This window comes from Oryx dammah, unplaced genomic scaffold (assembly GCF_014754425.2).
Source record: "Oryx dammah isolate SB20612 unplaced genomic scaffold, SCBI_Odam_1.1 HiC_scaffold_23, whole genome shotgun sequence".
Taxonomy (NCBI): Eukaryota; Metazoa; Chordata; class Mammalia; order Artiodactyla; family Bovidae; genus Oryx; species Oryx dammah.
This window is the reverse complement of record NW_024070207.1, coordinates 118,553,057-118,575,050: the sequence shown is the minus strand read 5'-3', so window position 1 is coordinate 118,575,050 and position 21,994 is coordinate 118,553,057. Positions and strand designations below refer to the sequence as shown.

The 21,994-nt window shown below is 42.7% G+C and overlaps 1 protein-coding gene and 1 pseudogene across 3 annotated transcripts in view; one reads left to right on the top strand and one right to left on the bottom strand.

The window, feature by feature from the left end:
• The window catches only part of CLTRN (collectrin, amino acid transport regulator), a 53,650-nt gene extending 51,333 nt beyond the window's left edge, over window positions 1-2,317 (bottom strand). For 2 of the 3 annotated variants that reach the window (XM_040266573.1, XM_040266576.1), the window contains exon 1: window positions 2,143-2,317. The gene's annotated coding sequence lies outside the window, so the exon portion shown is untranslated. The remainder of the gene's footprint in view (window positions 1-2,142) is intronic. The other variant, XM_040266574.1, reaches the window with a different exon arrangement.
• LOC120882557 lies at window positions 2,254-15,886 on the top strand (annotated as a pseudogene).
• Window positions 15,887-21,994: the final 6,108 nt, after the last annotated feature.

Sequence of the window (21,994 nt, the reverse complement as noted above, 5' to 3'; positions counted from 1 at the left end):
AAGAAAAGCTGTGACCAACCTAGACAGCATATTAAAAAGCAGAGACATTACCACAAAGGTGTGTCTAATCAAAGCTATGGTTTTTCCAGCAGTCATGTATGGATCTGACAGTTGGACCATAAAAAATGCTGAGTGCCAAAGAATTGATGCTTTTGAACTGTGGTGTTGGAGAAGACTCTTGAGAGTTCCTTGGACAGCAAGGAGATCCAACCAGTCCATCCTAAAGGAAATCAGTCCTGAATATTCACTGGAAGGACTGTGCTGAAGCTGAAGCTCCAATACTTTGGCCACCTGATGCAAAGAATTGACTCATTGGAAAAGAGCCTGATGCTGGGAAAGAGTGAAGGCAGGAGAAGTGGATGACAGAGGATGAGATGGTTGGGTGGCATCAGACAGGGAAGCCTGGCATGCTGCAGTCTATGGGGTCACAAAGAGTCAGACAGGATTGAGCAACTGAACTGAACTGAATGAAAAGCTACAAACTTTAAAGTAAATAAGTCATAGGGATGTAATGTACAGAAAGGTGACTACAGTTAACAATATTGTGTTGTATATCTGCAAGTTGCAAAGAGAGTGAATCTTAAAAGGTCTCATCACAAAAATCTGTGACTATGTGTGGATGTTTATTAGATTTTCTGTGGTGATCATTTCACAATTATATCAATATTGAATCATTATGTGTACCCCTGAAACCAATATATTGTAATATGTCAATTAAACCTCAATTTTAAAAAGAGAGGCATTTACCAAGTCCTCTTCCACCTATAACCAACCCTCTGACCACATCTTAGCTAATTTTCTCAATTCTTATCCCATCCAAACCCAAGCTGGGAAACCTCAGGCTATAAGCTCCTTGAAGTCTCTCTTGGCACTGGAATATAGTACTCCATAAATATGATTTCAGTGCATGAATAACTGAATGGCTAATGGAAACTGTCCTTCCCCTAGAAGGGGAAGACAAAGATTTGTGGACAGGAAGGGGGGGGGGAGCTGGTAATAACCTCTTCAATCTTTTCTCTGTGGACCCAGAATTGTAAATCGAGACAGTAAAGACCTCTCGAAGAAGGGGTCCACAAGCATAAATCTAAGTGTGGTGTTATCTTCACAGGCCCTACACAGCAGGAGGGCACTAGGTACCTTAAAAAGTCGTCGAAGGAGACATTAGGAAGTAGAGGAGTGTGCTTAATCCATGCAGCCCGCTATTTAAACTCGGTTGGTGAGCTGGTAGGAACATAGTTTCAGTTGGTCCTCAGTTACCTTTCCTACCCTGTTTCTGCTCCTGGAGTTGTGGTGTTTGGAACCCGGAGAAATATGAAGCAAATCTATTTTTAGGCGAGAAGCAGAAACCTGCAAGTTCGTTTCACCCTGTAAAAGCCGCCAACATCTAGCTCTGAGAGACCTGGACGATTTCCTCCAGAAATTCGTAAGCTCCGCCCGCTTCTCTGAGGCTTCTCAAGATCAGGCTCGGCCAAGAAGGGGAGAGCAGGGGGCGTGGATCTGCCAAGAGTGTAACCAGAAGTGGATGTCCTGGGAATCCAGGGAGTGGCCACGACGGAATCCAGGGAAACGCGCGTGCGCGGAGTTAGTGTGATCAACGAACACGTCAGGATCATGTGGTGCGGCAAGGAACTGAGGGACTGGCCTGGACACCGTGGGAAGGAGCGTCAGCGACGGCCACGTCGGGAGGGGACTGGCCTAGGAGCAGCACAGAGGCGTGACCTGAAAACGCTGGACTCAATCGGAACGTGAGGGACGTGGCATAGTCGTTCATAAGCGCAAGACAGAGTCGGTCGAGCCTGCGCGGTGTGAGCTCAGGCAGAGGGCAGAGAAACTATCAGAGTGGAGGCAGAGACGTAAGCACAAGGGGAGTGGCATGGTGTCAGCTCAACAAACATGACCCGAAGGAGAAAAAAAATGTGAAAGGATTCTGATCACTGTCGGTGGGGAGGAGTGGCGTACGAGACGCAAGTGACGTAGCAGAAAGGCGGGCCCTGGTGTAGGCGCAGCGTAAGGACGTACCGTGAACGTGGCCGTGGATGGTGCGTAGGGGCGTGGCTTTGACGCTCTAAGGTGTGCGACAAAGATGGCCCAGCTCCAAGGAAGGGTGGGTCCAGGCAGAGGCCAGAGGCGGGACCAACTTACCGCGCAGGCTCCTTACCGCGGCTGGAAGCCCGGAGCGATGGCAGCAGCGGTATAGTCAGGGAGAAGAGCAGGTGGAGGGCTGGGCGGAGAAGAGTTTCGGGCTCCGACACGGGGAGTGTGGCCGGGGGCGGGGGAGGACTTCCGGCTTCGTCGGGACATGGGCGGAGCGCGCGGGGCCGTGACGTGGGTTAAGCGAAATGACGTGTTGCGGCGTGAGGGGCGTATCTAGGCGACAGGGGGCGTAAACAAGATGGCCGCACGCATGACCCTCGCATCCCGGGGGCAAACAGAGGGGTTTCCGCTCTGGGAAATCTTCGGATAAGGTCGGGCGGTTAAGTGGAGCGTGGGCGCAGGGGAGCGTTACCTAGCAGAGAGAGCAGGGATCCTTTTCTACACATTACCACGCGCTGCAGTGGGCTCCGGACCCGGGACAGCTGTTGGCCCCTCTAGAGATGGCCAGTCCCGGCGGGGCTCCTCTGTAGGACGGAGGAGAAAGAAGCAGGAAATCACTCCTTCCCTCCTCAAATCCTGTTCCACTGCTATGAGAGTCGCCAGAATACTACACCCCCCCCCCTTAGAGTTTTGTGCATTTAAAAGTAGAACAGGTGTCCCAGAGAGTTTGGGAAGTGAGGGGCTGGCAGTTTCAGTGATCGAGTCCTACCAAACTGGGATTCAGTCATATCTGCCTTGTTGATCTCCCTGACTATGCCAAGGGCTACGGACAGATTCACAACCACCCTCAGAGCAGAGGATCAGCAGCTATGTCTTGGGGCCATATCTAAGCCTTCTCTACTCAGTTCTTCTATTGTTTTTCTTTTGTGTCCAGTCCTGGAGCTAGAGGGGAAGAGTCTACCAAATACAGATGTTGTTGGTGGCTGTGATTCTTTGTGGCATGAGTTAAGAGCTACTGCTCTCAGACTTCTCTTGAGGTCCAGTGGTTAAAACTCCAAGCTTCCATTGCAGGGGGCACGGGTTCGATCCCTAGTCTGGAAACTAACGTGCAGGGAGGCCAAAAAATAAAAGATACTGCTCTAAGGATGCTGGAAATTCCTTGTTATTAATGTAATTTCCTCTTGTTTATTTTTGTTGAAAAGCTTGAAAAACATGGGGAGATAACAAAGATGTGTTCACCATATGTTGAGTAGGATTCATTCTCTGTCAGCCACTGTAAACCGCATTGCTTTCTGCTTCCCCTTTTTCCTTTGCTGACAGCCTGGTCATCTTCACTGTGCTGTTTAAAATTCTTGATGGAATATGGAGGGAACTCGGGAATCTGGTGAAAGCTTTCACCCTACCCATAAGCTGCCCCTGCACATCCCTCAGAACAGTCTCTATTCTCAGCCTTCATTGAAGTCCACAGCTTACCAAAGTTCATTCATCTCCTGCTTTCCCCCCTCCCTGCTTAGGGCCCTAATAAAGAGCTACACTGTTCCTGAGTATCTTGGAAATGAAAACATTTCAACTTTCTAAGGCTTTCCTACTTTACTCAGAAATTTAAACTCAATACCAGGTCTAAAAATTCATCTAAAGGCCGAAAGAAGCAAGAGCACCATTGCTGTGCTTGTGCACATCTGCCCTGATGTTCCTGGAGCCAGGCAAAAGGCTGCCACCACTTATACTTGGAGTACAGTAAGAGTTGAGTTCCTTTTGACTAAATATGAATATTGAGGACATCTGATGGAAAGAGGGAAATTCCACTGGAGCAATTAGTTGCAGCACACTAAACAATTATAAACTTAACCTTTGATAACCCCATATTGGGATCATACTCTGAAAGAACTGAGTCAGAGGAGGAAGCAGATCTTTCTCAGTCAAGATAAGGAAACAAAATTTCAGAGAACTGGAAAAGGCTATCTTCCTTTCTAAATCAGAAGGCAAAAAGTCAACAGTACATTTGATAAGAATCAAGAAATTTGTTTTCAACGTAATAATAACCTTTAGTTGGGTTATTTTTTTTCTGTTTTGCAAAGTATAAATGGCTTAATCAGGCAGAGTTCGAGAGCCAAGGCATTTAATAAATAATCTACAAATTATTTTAAAAGGCTTTTGGAATCTATTTTCATTCATGGATTTCTGTCTTCAAAACAGCAGATAAGGAAGGTGTAAGTAAAATCTAAGAACATAAATAATCAATGATAGCAAAGGGGATGTAGCACAGAAAGCTTACCTTCCCTGGGGTCCTTCCACGTCATGGGCACATCTTTCCTGTGCCTATATAACAAAATACAGCTTGAGAATACTGTACATTTATACATTCCAGGATTCACCCTTGGCCTATTTAATAATGAGTATTAGTTTACTTTTAATGCTAAATTTTGCTGTTTAGGTGCAAATTCATAAACATTTTTCTGATAAGGATCTTTCTGAAGCATATATCTTGACATAAATAATCTCTTGTTACAGGTATTGTAGCCTGTGCTGTGCTGTGCTTAGTCACTCAGTTGTGTCCGACTCATTAGGACCCCATGGACTGCAGCCCATCAGGCTTTTCTGTCCATGGGGATTCTCCAGGCAAGAATACTGGAGTGGGTTGCCCTTCCTTCCTTGAGGGTATCTTCCCAACCCAGGGATCGAACCTAGGTCTCCCACATTGCAGGCTGATTCTTTACTGTCTGAGCCACCAGGGACACCCTAGCATTAGCTAAATTTTCTATTCGGATTTCTCTGGAACCCTCCTTGCCCCTTCATGCTCCCTTCCTTCCTTGATTGCATTTGACTTCCCTTTCTCTAGGCCTCCCTAATCACTCCATTTTGTTAGTCTCCCTCTAGACACCTGTTACCCCTAGGGGAGGGGATTTTGTTTTTCTTTCTAGCCTCACGTCTCCTGAGCAGCAGCGCTGCATTGCCAACTCTCCCTAGACCTTTGCTCTCACCTGCCCCCGCCTCAGCACCTCAAATCTAGTAGGGTTAGCAATAAGAGCACCATCTTTCCCTCGCCCGCTCTGCCAGGTTCTGTTTCTCTGTTCAGGGATTCATCCTCGTTCTACCATAAGCTAGACTATTCTACCATATTCTCCCACTTGAATTATCAGAATTTCATTTCAAACTCCACATACCCAAATCTGATCTACGGATTTCCCACCCAAAACCTTTTCCACAGCCTTCCCATCTCAGTTCATGGCAACTCCATCCTTGCAGTTGTTTAGGCCAAGAATGTGCCAGTCTTCCTTGACTGCTTTCTTTCACATCTTACAGGCTCTGTCCCCAAGATCCGGCCAATGCCCAACCACTTCCCACCACGTCCACTGCAGCATCCTTAGTTGCAGCCCCTGGATTATCCTGAATGGGGCCCCTGCTTCTTTTTTCCATTCTGGTCATTTTCCAATAGGCCACCCTGAATGATATTTTTTAAATGTATATCAGATTAAATTCCTCCTCTACTCCAAAAACCTCATTGTGTTCCCATTTTGCATAGAGCAGTAGTTCCCAATCAGAGGTGACTCCTGTTCTCCAGGGGACATCTGCAATGCCTGAGGATATTTTGGGTTGTCACAGTTGGATGGAGGGTACCACTGGTATCTAGTAGGTGGAGACAAAGGATGCTTCTAAACATGCTACAGTGCAAAGACCAGTTCTTTACAACAGACTTGTCAAAAATGTCAACAATGCCTAAGCTGAGAAACCCTGAGAAAGAACTTTTACAATGGCCAAATGTCTCCTTGATAGGGTATCCACTACCTCTGGACCTCATCTCCTACCACCCTCCTCCTGGTTTACTCCACTCCTACCATATTTACCTCCCCCTTCCCCATACAAACAATCTGAATGATATTTTCCAGATGATCGGGACCTCTGTTGTTTATGGCTTTGCCTCTTCTGTCCTGCCTCTAGGTTATTAGGTTTCTGCAAGCTACTGGAGAGCTGATCAAGATTTTAAGCTAAAGATGGTGATGATGAGTCACCTGAGGGCCATTCTTCAAGCCTCTCCATGCAAAACACTGGAGAAGGTTCCAGATTCTGAGGTCCATGCCTGCAAGGCCTTGCAGCCTCTACACCTGCACTTACAAATCCTGGAACCGAGTCTGTGAGTACACGGCTGCCTGGACAGAGCGGAAGCCTGGTTGTTTCCTAAGAGTCACGTGTGTTGAGTGTGTGCAGCTCTGATGTCAGTGGCATTCCAGACTGGGATTAGATGCCTTGAGGAGAATACCCCATTATTTCTCTGTTTGTTAAAATATGGGAAGTTTTTCCCCTAACTTTATTGAGCTACAGCTGACCTAAGTCTGAGGTACACATCATGATGCTGTACTCTGGAACGTTCCATCTCTCATTAGAAATTGCAGAAGAGTTACTTGTCGCTGACCAACTGGCCCATGTGTGCTTCGCTGTGACCCCGCAGATCAGGGGAGGTGGCAGACGGTCTTCCCTGACTCCACGGCACTGCTGCCACGGGGGTGGCTCATTCCGAGCTGTTGGGGCTGGACTGTGCGCTGCAGATGTTGCATGGCATCTCTAACTGTCTCAAGACCTCCCTAAAGGTCCCCCGGAGGAGTGACACTGGCACAGACCCCCTGGGACGACAGGAGAGGACAATGCGTGTGATGGTGGAGACACGAGTTAATGCACTGGTTAAGTGTATCTGCCAACTAGTCATTTTCTATATTTTCCACCATTCACAGTGAATTCACACAGTTTTCCAATGTTGGTTTGCTGCCAGATTGTAGGTTTCTCAACTCTTCTTCCTTGGGTTTACTCTCTCTGACCTTATTTGCACATTAAAAAGGAATTTATGAGCAATGCCAATCTAGCTAAATCCACTGCCTTGAAACTGCTTCATATATATTTTTTTATTCTAAGTTTATTTTGTTTCTTCCATCATTGACTGTCTGGCCTGAGTCATAATAAATTTCTGGTTGCTGGGTGTGGCTTCCTACCAGCAAGCCCACATCCTCCCCAGAATGGCTTCTTCTCAACACTGGCACTTTGCGGTCTAAGGCCAAAAATGGAAAAAAGTAGTCATATTTATCTAGTTACTAAATCTTGTGTGTGAGGGTATTCCTTTTTTTCTTGTTTGTCTATATTTACAGAAAGTATTTACTTTTTTGTATTTACACAATGATGAAAGTAAATCAAGTATGCTCATGTCTTTAGGATAGTTTGCTCCTTTTAGTGCTGACAAAACCCCAAAAGTAGTGGCTTAGGTAGGTGGGGTATTCTCTCTGTTTTTTAATAAACATTTTTTATATTTATTTTTATTTATTTGGGTTTTAGTTGCAGCACTCGGAATCTTTGGTTGCAACACATGGGATCCTTTTTGAACAGCATGTGGGATCTAGTTGGAAATTGGAAATGCAGGATCTTAACCACTGGACCACCAGGGAAGTCCCAGGGGGACTTCTTTTGGTTAATTTCCCACATCAGATGAAATGTTCTTATTTGTTACTTACTAGAGGAAACAGGTGAGACTCACTGTTTGATTGTGGTTTTCACATATTACACTGTCCCTCCTTGTTTCACCCAGGAGAATATTGGTCTTAGGTGCCCTGGGCCACTGAGCATGTCCTGTTTGGATATCCTGGTCCCTCATCATTTGGTTAGGAAGACAATACACATTGATTCTGGAAGCTTAGTACCCCAGAGGAAGGCCTAATACACTTGTGACCCAAGACCACTAGGGGTTAGTTAATGTTCAAAGTCCTTAGCGAGCGCCTCCCACACAGTGAGAACTCAGTGCTGGCAGCTACCTCTAGTACCACAGTTGTTATGTCATCACCACCATCATCATGTCATATGCTCAGCAGCCCCCTCAGATGTCTGACCATTTTTAGGATCTGGGGAGCACAGCGAGGACTGACTGAGGAGGAGGGTGATGGCAGATTGAGGAGCAGCATTTCACTGGGGCCTGTGCCCCGTGCTCTAGCTTCATTCCCCATCAGCCCCAGGGAATCACTGGTGTCAACTCAAACTGCTATTTGCTGTGCTCTCAAGTTACAGATAGTAAATGTTGACAGTCCTAACTCTGCAGACTGGTAATATGATAAAATAAAGACAAAAGCCTGCACCAATTACCCAAAATGAAAAGAAAATCAATTACATTTCATGTATCATCTAGTGAAATTTAGCCTAATTTTTTTGTCTGATAAAAGACATTTAGGTATGAGATCTTAGACCATTGGGAAATAGGTTTAATAATACTAATTTTTAATTTAATGAAATATAAAAAGTACCATCTAGAATGAAAATGGTACAGATTTGTTACTCTTCTATTGATTCTTAACATTTGTGATCTCCCTAGTTTTAGACAGAAGAGGAACATTTATTTTTAAAACAAATTGGAATAGAATAGCAATGTATAAAATGTAGCTATTAGCCACATGTATATATTTACATGTAAATAATGTATTCAGATTGTATGGCCACCTGTGGAAATTTCCATTAGCAGAGAAACTTCTATTTGACAGGACTGGTCTATTTTATAACTGAACTATGTTAGAAAACTGTTCTATTATTTCTCTAATTAATTTTGAAGAACACTAATAAAGCCTGGAGAAAAGCTTGTTTTGCAGTGTCTTCACAAAGAATTCCATTATTCCCCTGATAATATGGGCTGGGATACCCAGACTGTATTGTTTTCCATTAACTTTCAAATCATCTTGAGAAACAATGGATGCATTAAGAACCTTTTGGATTTAATTAACAGCCTCAGGGGTATCTGCAGCTACAGTGCACTAGCAAATAGCCCTAAACTGACCACCAGGAAACAGGGGCCTTAGTCTGTTGTGGGTAACTGCATGTGATGCTGTGGTTACCTGGGCTCAGTGTCAAAGTGCCTCTTACAGCCCTGATGCTCTAACAAGGCAGTCTGTGATTCTGTGACCATCCTCAACAAAGTCACATGGAGGGTCCCTGTGTATACCCTCACTGCAGTAGACCTAGGCCTGCTAGGATGGTGTTCAATTTGATGAGGAAATAGCATATCTCAAGAAAAAGGACAGTACAGGGCAAGATCCAGGAGAAAAGGTTAATGACGGTATAGAGCAGTAATGTCCAAAAGATATATAATGCAAGCCACATGTACTCTTCTGATTTAATAGTCACACTAAGTGAGGGATAAAGAAACAGGTCAAATGCTGAGGTGGCACAGTGGTAAAGAATCTGCCTGCCAATGTAGGAGCCACAAGAGATGCAAGTTTGGTCCCAGGAAAGAACCTTCTGGGGTAGTAAATGGCAACCCACTCTAGTATTCTTGCGTGGAAAATTCCATGGACAGAGGTGTATGGTGGGCCTTGAGTCCATGGTGTCGCAAAGAGACACAACTGAGCATGCACACATGTGCATAATATACTCAATATATCCAAAATATTATCACTGTAACATGTAATCAATATAAAAATTATTAGTGAGGTAGTTTACATGAGTAAGTCTTCAAAGCCCAGTGGGGTATCCTATACCCTACATTTTCAGCACATCTCACTGACTGACCAATGGGAGTAACCTGGCAAGGTTCTGGAATAGCGTGGCAAGACCGGAGTTTGGGAAGGATGAGAAATAAAATTAGATGGGCATGGTGGGTTCCTAATATGAAAACCTTGGTGCCTGGACACAGAAGTTTGAACTTCACATAGTCTTTAACATGGGAACAACATAATAAAGCTGGTAATTTAGGAAAATTGATGGATGGCAAAACATAGTAGAGGGTAGTAATGTTGCAGGAAAGGGGACCCCTTCCAGGGCCCGAAACTGGGCTCTTGTCTAACACGTGGAAAAGAATTGTCCGAGGAGACATGTGCTGACAAAGCAAGAGATTTTATTGGGAAAGGGCACCTGGGTGGAGAGCAATAAGGGTAATGGAACCCAGGAGAACTGCTCTGCCGCATGGCTCGCAATCTCAGGTTTTATAGTGATAGGATTAGTTTCCTGGTGGTCTTTGGCCAATCATTCTAATTCAGAGTCTTTCCTGGTGGCGCACGCATCGCTCAGCCAAGATGGATGCTAGCGAGAGGGATTCTGGAAAGTGGACGGACACCCGGTGTCTCCTTTCAACCTTTCCCGAATTCTTCCGTTTGGTGGTGGCTTATTAGTTCCATATTCCTTATCAGGATCTCCTGTCATAAAACAACTTATGCAAATGGTTACTATGGTGCCTGGCCAGTTTCAATCAGTGTGCTTCCCCTAACAGTAACAGAGGAGGAAAAGTGAGCAAAAGGACTTTCTTCGAGGAAAAGTATATGGTGTAGGGGCCTAAACTAGGCTGGTGGTCATGGGCTGGGCAAAGGAGATAAACCTCAAAGATCCTTAAGGAAAAAACAATGTGCTCAGCAGAGTAAAAGGAAATAAAGGTAAGACAGGAATGAACCTGAAAGGTTGTTGCTGAGCCTTGAAAGACGCCAGGATTCTTGGCCTCCAGAGGAGACAAATTTAATCCAGGGCCAGTGACGAGGCTTGACTGCTCAGAGCTTTTGTGTAATAAAGTTTTATTAACATATAAAAGAGATAGAGAAAGCTTCTGACGGAGACATCAGAAAGGGGCAGAAAGAGTGCCCCGCTGCTAGTCTTTAGCAGGAAGTTATATACTTACTAGCAGGCTGCTAATAGAGAAAGGAAATGTCTCAAAACCGAGTGGCATCAGGCACATCACCCACAACATCCATTTTGAGATAGCACTGGCACAAGGTGAGTCATCCCAGGCCTTAAAACGACTGACATGAAGGCAGGTTTCCAAGTAAATACAAGAGAACATTTGCATGAGTAAAACATACTGGTTTGTCAAGTGGGTTCTGAGTCTTAAGCAGAATAGACCTGAAGAAAGAGGGAGTCTAAGATAAATACATAGTTCATTAACATAGCTTAAGAAAAACATTTCCATAAGAAAAACACATTGTTTGCTTAGCTCAAGGTTTGAGAAAAGTTAAAAAAGTTAAAAAAAGTTCTGATGGAACCAGGTGTTGTCATGGCAACACAGAATTTTAAAGGAAACCACCTTTTAATTTTGTATAGAGAAGGGAAAAACATCTGACTCTTGTAGTTTGTTTCTTCCTGCTGCTTAAGAGAGAGAAAAAATGTCTGACACTTGCAGCCTATTTCCTCCGTTTTGGGGCCCCTAGCCTTCCTGCCTCTTACCCTCTCAAACCCTTCCCAGAATGGTTTTTATTTTGTACATTCAGTCCAGAAGCACTGATTAAAAGCCAGCTAGGGGGGAACTAGAGGGGCAGCAGATAAGTATGCATACATGCATATAATTATCATTATACCTGTGTAATAAACGTTTTGAAGGAAAAGAGCAGAATGCAATGATTAATAAGGGGATTGTTTAAGAGGATAATCAGAGGTATGGAAATGACACTTGCTGAAGAGGTGAGAAGCCAAAAATAGAAGCCAAACCTGAACTGAATGAGGGGAAGTTGATTTCTGAGGAGGAATAAAGGGGCTAAGGCAGGCATGATGCTGAAAGACGGACACCTCAGAGGCAGGAGCCGAAGGTGGTACAAGCACAAAGTAAAGCAAAGCCAGGACCAGTCAGGTACATAAGGACTAAAGGTGAGCACATCTTCACTATGGGATCTAGAGGGATTGTGTTGCTGTTAGCACATTAGTGAACTGTTCCTAATGACTGTGGTGTCACCCCGTAAACCTTGGTTGACGGAATCACTAGCTCTGTTTATTTCATTTTCCCCACAGAAGAAGCTGAAAACACAGGCTCCATTAGTGCATATAATCACCTTCCTACTTGGAGGGAAAGTCTGAGCAATTGCCGAGAAATCATTTTAACTTTTACTTTGTTAGAATGCAGGAAGAGAGAAGAGAACAAAAATGTGAATTTATCTTTAGTAAAACTACCCCTGGGCAAAAGCTGGCTTCACTAAGAGGACGGTGACCAAAGGGTCCCTGATAGTTGTGGGGGGATGGTCTGGGTTCCTAAAGGAGGAGGTGAGTGGGAGAAAGCCTGGAAGCTAAACTTGTGAACTGAAGGGCGTGAGTTGATAGGAGTGTTATGACCATAAAAGAGCCACTGAAGGAACAGGCCTGGTTTCCTCAGGCTGCTGTTTCTGTGGGTGAGGGAGAAGATTCTAGGCATTTCCTGAACAAAGTGGGGGCCAATTAAAGGTGAAACAGGGCATCGTCTTAGGCATCTGCTCATCATTCCTGTCTTCCCTAGTCTCCATGGGAGACAGAGCCTCACCAGCTGGTTTTGAAGGGTGTGAATGCTCAAAGCCTCAGCCTCCCTCTGGGCATCTCAGGGGAAATGTTGTCAGGCCTCTGCTGGCGGTCAGCTTTAAGACTGACTCAGGCCTGTTCTGGGGGTTTCTGGAAGCTTTAAAATACCAAAGTAAACACTAATCAAATGTAGCTTTTAACCCAACAATAGCATTTGGATAATCCATGCTCAGATTAAAGGGCATTTATCAAATTAGGAGCTACAGTGGGGAGGAAGACATGGCTCCTGCCTGCAAGGAATCTGCATTCCAATCCAATAATAATACGATTATATGGTGCCAGTTCCCTCCATTTTTCACGTTAGATTTCTGAAACAGAAAGTTCTCCTGCTCTCAAGTAAGTTCTTGTTCTTCAGAAGTTACTTTATACCGAGGGAGAAAACCCAGAACGTTGGGTTCAGACCTCTCTAGAGAAGAGATGGTCTGCAGTGCGTGAACAGCTGAGCAGAAAAAGGGGAATACCTGAGTTTGCCTGTTGCTTTTGGCTCTAGACCAAGCTTTCTCAACTAGGCATTACTGATGTTTGGGGGCATATAATTCTTGTGAAAGCTCGTCCTGCTACTGTGGAGGATGTTTAGCTGCATCTCTGGCCTCTACCCACTAGATGTCAGTAGCACCCTCCTCCAGTTGGACAACTGAAAAGTGTCTCCAGACATTGCCAGATGTCCCCTGGGGTCCCCATAGCTCCCTCCTGTGAGAACCACTGGTCTAGAAACTGCCTTGGCACGCTCTTTGTCTATACTGTGGGCCACTTGTAGGATCCCGCTTGGGGCAGCAGGCTCAGGAAGAGAACCATCTCCCGTGTAAGAGGAAACCGGAGGCAAGCTTGTTTTTTCTGACAAGTGGAGTACCACTGACCCTGCCATGCACAGAGGGGTCTGACTGGGCAGCAGCTGCCTTGTCACTTTCTCAAGTCCTCAGGCTCGTTCTCAGCGGTGGGATGAGGTACAGAGGGGCATTGGTCATGATTTATCCCAATTCATATTTTGTCTGGTTTTCCTGTTGGTCTTGGTTCTGCCCATCCATGCTGCTTCTAAAGGGCAGAGATCTGGACAACCTGAATTATACACATGGAGTCTGTCTATCACATGTGCATAGCTCTTTTTATTATAAGAAATTTGTTGAGATTTATCAGAGACTTCCCACAAAGACCTGGCACTTGAGTCTGGTAGAAAAATCAGCACCAGTGATGCCGTGTGAGACAGAGTGTGCGTGTACCCCTGAGCTTACAGTATCATAGCTATGCATGTGACAGACAGAACTCCAGGGACCTTAGCAATGCTAACATCTGGCCAGGCTTTGCAGGATGTCTGCCTAATCCTCACAGCTGGCTCCCATAAGAGGTGAACTCAGAGGACACACCTACGTGGGCCCATATGATCCCCACAGTGAGGATCCCAGCTAGTGGGCCTCTCGATGACAGCCCCATGGTGCACCCCCTCTGGGAGAAAGGACCTGGCCCCGGCGGGTGAGCGCCAGTCGCATATCAACTGGTGGAGGGACAGTGTCTACGATCGTGGCTTACAGCCGCTCACCATCTCTTATGACCCGACCACCTGCCTCCACGTCTGGAATAACGGGTACTCTTTCCTCGTGGAATTTGAAGATTCTGCAGATAAATCGGTGAGAGCCAGACCCATGGTCTCATCTGGAGTTAAAGGGACAGCTTCATGTCAGCACAGGCCACAGCGCACAGCCCCGGGAAGTCTCTTGGTAGCAGTGGTATGGGACTCATTGGAGTTACTTTTTTTCATTGTGAAATACACATAACATGAAATTTACCATCTTAGCTTTTTTTTTAAGTGTACAGTTCAGTAGTATTAACTACAGTCACACTGTTGTATGACCATCACCACCATCCATCCTTATAACTCTGTATCTATTAAATATTAACTGCTTATTCCCCCCCCAACCCCTCCAGCCCCTGGCAATGAACATTTTACTTCTGTTTCTATGAATTTTGACTATTGGGTGCCTCATTTAAGTGTAATCATACAGTATTTGTCTTTTAATGAGTGGATAATTTCATTCCTTTTAAAGAGAAATAATATTCCATTGTATGTACAGTTAATCCTTAGACAACACAGAGGAGCACCAACCCTCTACAAAATTGAGAATCCAAGTGTACCTTAAAGCCAGCCCTCCATATCTGCAGTTCCTCTTTATCTGCGGAGCCACGCAGCTGCAGATTATGTAGTACTGGCGTATTTACTTAAGGAAAAAAAGATCCACGTATAAGTGGACCTGTGCTGTTCAAACCCATGATGTTTAAGGGTCAGCTGTATATACCACATTTTGTTTATCTCTTCATCTATTCATGGCAGCTGCCTTTTGGCTATTGTAAATAATGCTGCTATGAACATGGGTGTACAAATATCTTTTCAAGATGCTGTTTTCAATTCTTTTGAGTATATACCCAGAAGCAGGATTGCTGGATCCTCCTTGGACTTCTCTGAGTGTATGATAAGTGTCTCTTTTCATTTTTATTCATGTTTCCATCTACTAGAATAAATAGTATTTTCTGTTAAAACATATATCTCTGTGTATAGATTGTATTACTGATTTAGAAGATAGGGCATGAAGTTTAAACTTTGCTAGAAATTTATTTCCTGTGTGTGTTGAATATGTGGTAATCCCCTGCTAACTGACTTGACAAATAAAATTTATATTAAATAGCAATACTACTTAGTCAGATTTATGCATGGGTTTTTTTAAAAAAATACATACTACAGTACTATACCATCCATTGTTGGTTGAATCTACAGATGTGGAACCAAGGATGAGGAAAACCAACTGTAAAATTAAATATGCTGATTTTCAACTGTGAGGTGGCTGGCACCCCTAACCTCTGCGTTATTCAAAGGTCAACTGTATAGAGCAAAAGGCTAGTCAGGCAAGAAAAAGATTTGGTCACCCAGCAACATGTATGTATTTTGTCATTCATTGATTTATTTATTAATTCAACATTTACTAAGTGCCAATCATGTGCCAGACATGGCACTAAGTGCTAGAAATAACAACTCGATTCTTGGCCTCCCAGAATTCAAAGACTAGTGAGAGAAACATACAGTAAATTAGAATTATACAGCAAATATGATTTGAAAAAGAGTTTCTAAAAATACTGTGGGACCACAGATGAGGGTGTGATAGAGACTGTTCAGAGGAGTGTGTGGTGATTTCACTAAGGAGGGGACATTTGTGTTGGGTATTGAAGGATGAATAGGCGTTTGCCAAGAGGATTAAAAGGGCATTCCAGACTGAAGGAAAATTATGTGCAGAAACAGATGTTAAGAAAGTGTCCAAAACCCACTGTGGCCAACATGAGAGTGTATGCTGTGGGGAGAAGCAGGAAGAATGGTGACCACTGAAGATCAAGAGGGTAGATGGAAGGCAGTCTTCTGACTGCCTAAAAATAACACTGGTTATTTTTAAACAAGAGAATGGTATAACATGATATCATCTAAATATTGGTCAGTTGCTTCATTTTTTTTGAGGTTAACCTGGGCAACAGTACGAGATTAATCTACATGGGAGATGATGGGAGCCTGTGGCAATCAAAAGAAGAGAAAGCAAGTTTTAACAAGCATTTTTAAAATAAAAGCAAAAAATAAAAATAAAAGAACTTGGGAGTCTTCTTCAAATGAGAAGAAGGCAAAGTTAACCATGATCTTGTGGTGTCTCACTTGGGAGTCTCTGGGGTGGCAATGCCAGAAAGTTCATGAATGATGGACAACGAATAATTTATAGGGAAAAATAGGGAGCATGTAAGAAAATAAAATTTCTTCTTACAACTTTTCTGCTAATTTAATTTTAAATGTTACATTAAAAATAGAAACACATTTCAACTGGTTATGCCTCAAAAAAGGAATATGTCTTCAATTCCCATCTAATTCCCATAGGAAGAATCTGTTTCTCTCAAGACAAGCATCTTCTCTCCTTTTGATGCAAATGGATTTTGGATTTTAGTATTTCCTGCAGATCAAGATGAGAATGAATAAATATTGATCCCTCACTGAAATGTTACTCATTTTACTATAAAATTTTTAAAATGTTTCTCCCCAGATAAATCCTTTATTCAAAGTAATATTAATCACTGCTCCATTAATTGAATAATTAATTGCATAAGTTTCTTCCTATTCTTTGTTTCTATGTCATTTTGCACCAGACTGTCATGTTTTTACCAGTAGCTTTATTTTAGGTGAGGAAACATGTTTAAATAGTATAGGCTGAATAAGGCCACCAACTTATTTTGAAGTGATCCTATATGATCAGGCACTAATTCGTTTAATGGTGTTTCAGCTGCACTTGGTATATCAGAATGCAATCCAATTTGAAAGTTTTGAGGGCGCAGCAACTGGAAGAAGATAATTTGGTTATGGTAGGAATATTTTTAAAGGTAAAAAAATCTTACCAAGTTTAAATGATGTGTTGCATTCTAGAATGAAAAGATAGAACATCAGAATATTGTTATTTACTTTAAGAATATGGGGATCAATACATCGGTATGATAAACAATGGTTAAAAGATTAAGAATATATTTCAAATGGTATAAAACTAGGCTGTCCAATATGATCGCCACCGGTCATGTATGGCTGTTGAGCACTTAAAATGTGGCTACTGTGAGGAAATGAATTTTAAATTTATTTTAATCAATTGTCATTTAAATTTAGGAACTGACAATTCAGTTATTGGAAAACTTTAAAATGTCTGGAACAGCTTGGGTATGTTATATACATTTTCAAGTGTAAAATATACAACTCAAGTGTAAAATATACAAATCAAGTATTTCTGATGAAAATTTAGCATACAAATTCACATGTGCTGTATGTATTAAAATTAAGTTCACCTGTGTTTTGTTTCTTTTTTAACTTTTTTAGTACGACTTCTGGAAACTTTAAAATTACCTCTGTGGTTTGCATTATATTTCTATTTTTAGGCACTGGTATAAAAGGATAAAAGGGGATAATAAATACCAGTTAAAGTGTGAAATTTGTTAAGAATATATTTTAAATGGAGTAAAAAGATAAAGGCAAACAACTATGAGAAATGATCAGGAAGGGAACTAACATTTACGACAGTTGCTGAGTGCTTCATTTATCTCCCATAGAAGGCTCTCTGGCAGACCCTCATCTCCATGTTTTAGATGAAGAAAGTAAAGCTCAGTGAAGTTAAGTGCTTTCCTGCCAGGTCACTCAGCAACTGGAGAACTGGATTGGAGCTCTACGGACCATACTCTACACAGGATCTCTGAGCGCCTACAGGTTCCACAGGTGCAGGCCTCCTGCAAGCTCCCTGCCTTAGTCCACTGTGGATGCTGAGTGTTTAAAGAGCACCCAGGTTTTATTTTAATCAGGTATGGTAAAACACACAGACTATGGCTATCATGGAGGAAGAATTTTATTATACTCACAAATACCTAAAAAGGAGAGACATGGCATGCCATGTGGGGACACATAGGGAATCTCCAGGGGTGGTCAGGAGGCAGAGAGAGCAGAGGAATACATGGACAGAACCTCTGTTGTGGTTTCCATGGGAAGGAATGGGTAAGACAACATAAGCAGGTTTAGGATTGGCCACTTTGGATTATTTCAGCAGGCTCTGGGCATAGAGGCTTTCCCTAGTTGTGTGGTATGTGGCCCTGGGGTTATTAGGGCAAAGAATAGTGACTTACAGTGTAAGAACCCCAAAAAGGAACTAGTTCGGGTCTGATTGGCTGGTTTGCATATGAAAGGTGTGCTCCCTGTTGTTCTCTCTAGCAATTGACTAACTCTGGGAGAGGCGATCCCTCTAGCATTAGCAAGACCTCAGCTATCAAAGCATAAAATATAGAAACTGGAAAACATGGTTATTGCACTAAGGCTTCTCAGGACTCAGGGGCCTGAACTGAAAGCTGCGCCTTACTATGCTCTGGTTTGCCCTGAGAGCTTCCGCCTCCAGAGCCCCTGTGTGCCAAGCACCAGAGAGACCCAGAGAGGGAAGCTGATGGAGTAAAAGGACACCTTTTCCTTTTCCCAGACTATGGGTTCCAGCCTATCAACAAACAGCCTGCTCATTTGTTTTGTCTACTTTCATTCAGTGATGTTTATAACATTCTAAATTGTATGGCTGAGTCCCTTTGATGTGCACCTGAAACTATCACAACATTGTTAATTGGCTATACTCCAATACAAAATAAAAAGTTTAAAAAAATAAACACAATAGAAAATGTAAAAAAAAATAAATTATCAGTTTAATTGCAGTTCCAGTACTGTGGATTGCTTTTAGGTAATCACCAATCTGATTTTAATTTACATTCTGTTACAATTCTAGAGTGAGATGTCAGGTTTTTTTAATATTATCTCATTCATTGTTCTTTAGTTAGGCAAACATCATAAAGAGCTACAGAAACTGGTGAGTATTTTGCCATCAATTAAGTACAAGGTAATTTTTCCCCTCTAAATCACTTGAGATATGCTTTATGTCTCAATCTCTGAGTGGAGACAATAACAGGGCACTTTGAATTGGGAAATGTAACTCACCTCAGTGCAACCGAGGTTCTCTTTGAAAGTCGCCCTTTAAGACAACTTGCCATTTATGATGCTTCTGTTGAGAGAGCCCCTGGCCCTGGGACACTGCATGGGACAGAGGTGATCCTGTCGGTGGGCACGGTTGGCTCTGCTTTGGCTGCCATGCCACTGAGCACTCAGGGACTCAGGAACAGAACGAGTCCCCTTCTTGGCCCCAACCCCTGCTCCTTCTCAGTCCTTGTGCAAACCCTCAGGGCAGCCTTCTGGAGTCTAGCTACGCTCCCACAGGCGGGGAGCAGAGAAAACTTTGATAGAAACTTGGTTTGTCCAGCTTTACAGAACAATTGCCCACATCTTTCAGGGTGGATACTTCTGTCCACCCCAAAGATTAATTTACATTGCATTTTAGAAATGAGAATTCCATTAGTCTCTCTTGAAAAAGAGAGGCCTTCTTATTTATGCACCAGCTACCACCTAACGCCTCCCGCTGAGGACTATACAAATGTCAGTTACGTCTCAAATTTTTTTTTTAAGTCAGTTATATCTAAACTTTAAAAAAAGAGATATGTAGTTAATTACAGGAGCAAAGCATGGGCATGATGCTGTCCTAAGGTGTCTGGAGGTAACTGGAGCTCCTCTGGACCACTGCTGGTTCCCCAGATTCCCCTGGTACCATCACCTCATCATCCAGTTCTTGAGTGGTTTTCACCACAAAGAGATGCCCTGATGGATTATTTGATTCTTCCTGCCTGATGCTCACCTGCCTGGATTACGGGACCTTTCAAGGTCCCTGACTAACGTGCTACTCTCAGAATCTGTCACCTGGAAGCAGACCATAAGAGGTAGATCATGAACAGGTATGTTCTTCTTACATTTCTATATTAAGAAATTCTAGTCTGCCCCTTTAACACAAGGCTGGGCTCAAACTTTGACATCACTTTTTAACATCTTATAATGCTTCTACATTAAAAAAAGATATGCTAACACCTTGTCTCAGTTTGGACATATATTTGGAGATTCCAAAAACACATTCGACAAAATCACCATCTATTGTTTTAAAAATAAAACAGAAATGAAAAAACTCCCTAACCTAATAAAGTAGATTAATATCAGCTCAAAAGTAAATAGTATGCCTAGTGTGGAAAGGATATCTACTAATGACACTATTATTAGCATACTAAATATTGAATTGAATTAAATTCTGCTAGTAGCCAATAAAGTTAGATCAAAAAATATAAATGAAATTACAAAAAAATTAGTGGAGTGCCATTATTAATTTATAGAAGTCAACTCCTTTGACATATAAGATCACAGAAGACATAATGGAAGAAAGAACCCTACTTACAATGCAAACTAAAAAACTAAAATACCTTGCAATGAATTTAACATAAAATGTTAACCAAAACAACTGTAAAACATTCCTAAGGCACACAAAAAAACTTGAACTATACAATCCATACCATTTTATTGAATAGGAATATATCATAAAGACACCTTTTATGTCACTTCTCCTTAAATGGTTATTCTTGATAAATTGTTTGTTTTCCATTAATTTTATGTGGACCCAATAAATGTACCAACAGTCACATTATGGGAGGCTGTCCTGTGCACTGTAGGATGTTTTGCAGCATCCCTGGCCTCTACTCAGATGCCAGTAATAGCCCCAAGTACTGACAACAAAAAATGTCTGCAGACCTTGTTCAATGTCCACTGCAAACTCAACCCTGGTTGAGCACCACTGATATATGCTAATCTCCAATATTAACTGACCAATGAAATCCTTTACCTCTTGGTGCCTGAAAGAAACATATTCGAAGTCTAAGAAATTGGATTTAATTAATCAACATGTTGATTTACCAGTAAAAGCATGTGAGTGATTCACTTATAAGTACCTATAGCTCACTAGCAGAAAACCATGGATTTTTGGAGGGTCTTTGTTGGGAAGGATGCATAGAAGTGGAATCCAAGACAGTGTTGTGAGTATCAGTGGGTCCAGCCCTTCTAAAGCAGCATTTGAAAGTGTTTCCTTGAACATACTAGGGCCACCAGAAACACTCTTCTACCCACCCACCACAAACACACACAAATGGTGAGGCAGTTCTTCAAAGCCTCCTTTGTCACCTTTTAATTCTCATTCTCTTGCTTTTTCTACCACATCTGCAGCTGCTTCCTCCATTTAAGCAAAGAACCCCTCAAAGTTATCCCTGACGATTGGAATCTTCTTCCAAATTCCTGTGAATGTTGATATTTGGACTTCTTCCTATGAATCATGAATGTTGTTAATGGCATCTAAGTGGTGACTCCTTCCCAGAAGGTTTTGACTGACTATGCCCAGATCCACCAGAGCAATCACTATGGCAGGTCTAGCCTGATGAAGTGTATTTCCTAAATAATATGACTTGAAAGTCTAAATTACTCCTTGATCCATGGGCTGCAGAATGGATGCTTGGTTAGCAGCCATAAGAACAACACTGATCTTGTTATATATCTCCATCAGAGCTCTTGGGTGACCAGGTGCATTGTCAATGGGCAGTAATATTTTGAAAGGAATCTTTTCCTTAGTAGTAGGCCTCAAGAGTAGGCTTAAAAAAATATCCAGTGAACCATGTTGTAAAAAGATGTGCTATTATGCAGGCTCTGTTCTAAGGGCCTTGGAATTTTCAGAATGATAAATGAGCACTGGCTTCAACTTTGAGTCACCAGTTAATTAGCTACTAACAAGAAAGTCAGTCTGTGCTTTGAAACTTTGAAGGCAGAGCCTGACTTCTCCTCTCTAGCTATGGAAGTCCTGGGTGGCATGTTCTTCCAATAAAAGGTTGTTGCATCTACACTGAAAATCTGTTGTTTAGCATAGCCACCATCATTAATTATCTTAGGTCTTCTGGAGAACTTTCTATAGCTTCGACATCAGCATTTGCTCCTTCACTTTGCACTTTTATGTCACACATATGGCTTCTGTCCTCAAACCTCATGAACCAACCTCTGCTAATTTCAGACTTTTCTTCTGCAGCTTCCTCACCTCTCTCAGCCTCCACAAATTAGAATCAGGGCCTTGCTTGGATTAGGCTTTGGTTTAAGGGAATGCGGTGGCTGGTTTGATATTCTATCCAGACCACTGAAACGTTCTCCACATCAGCAATAAAGCTGTTTCACTTTCTTATCATTTGTGTATTCACTGAATTAGCACTTTTT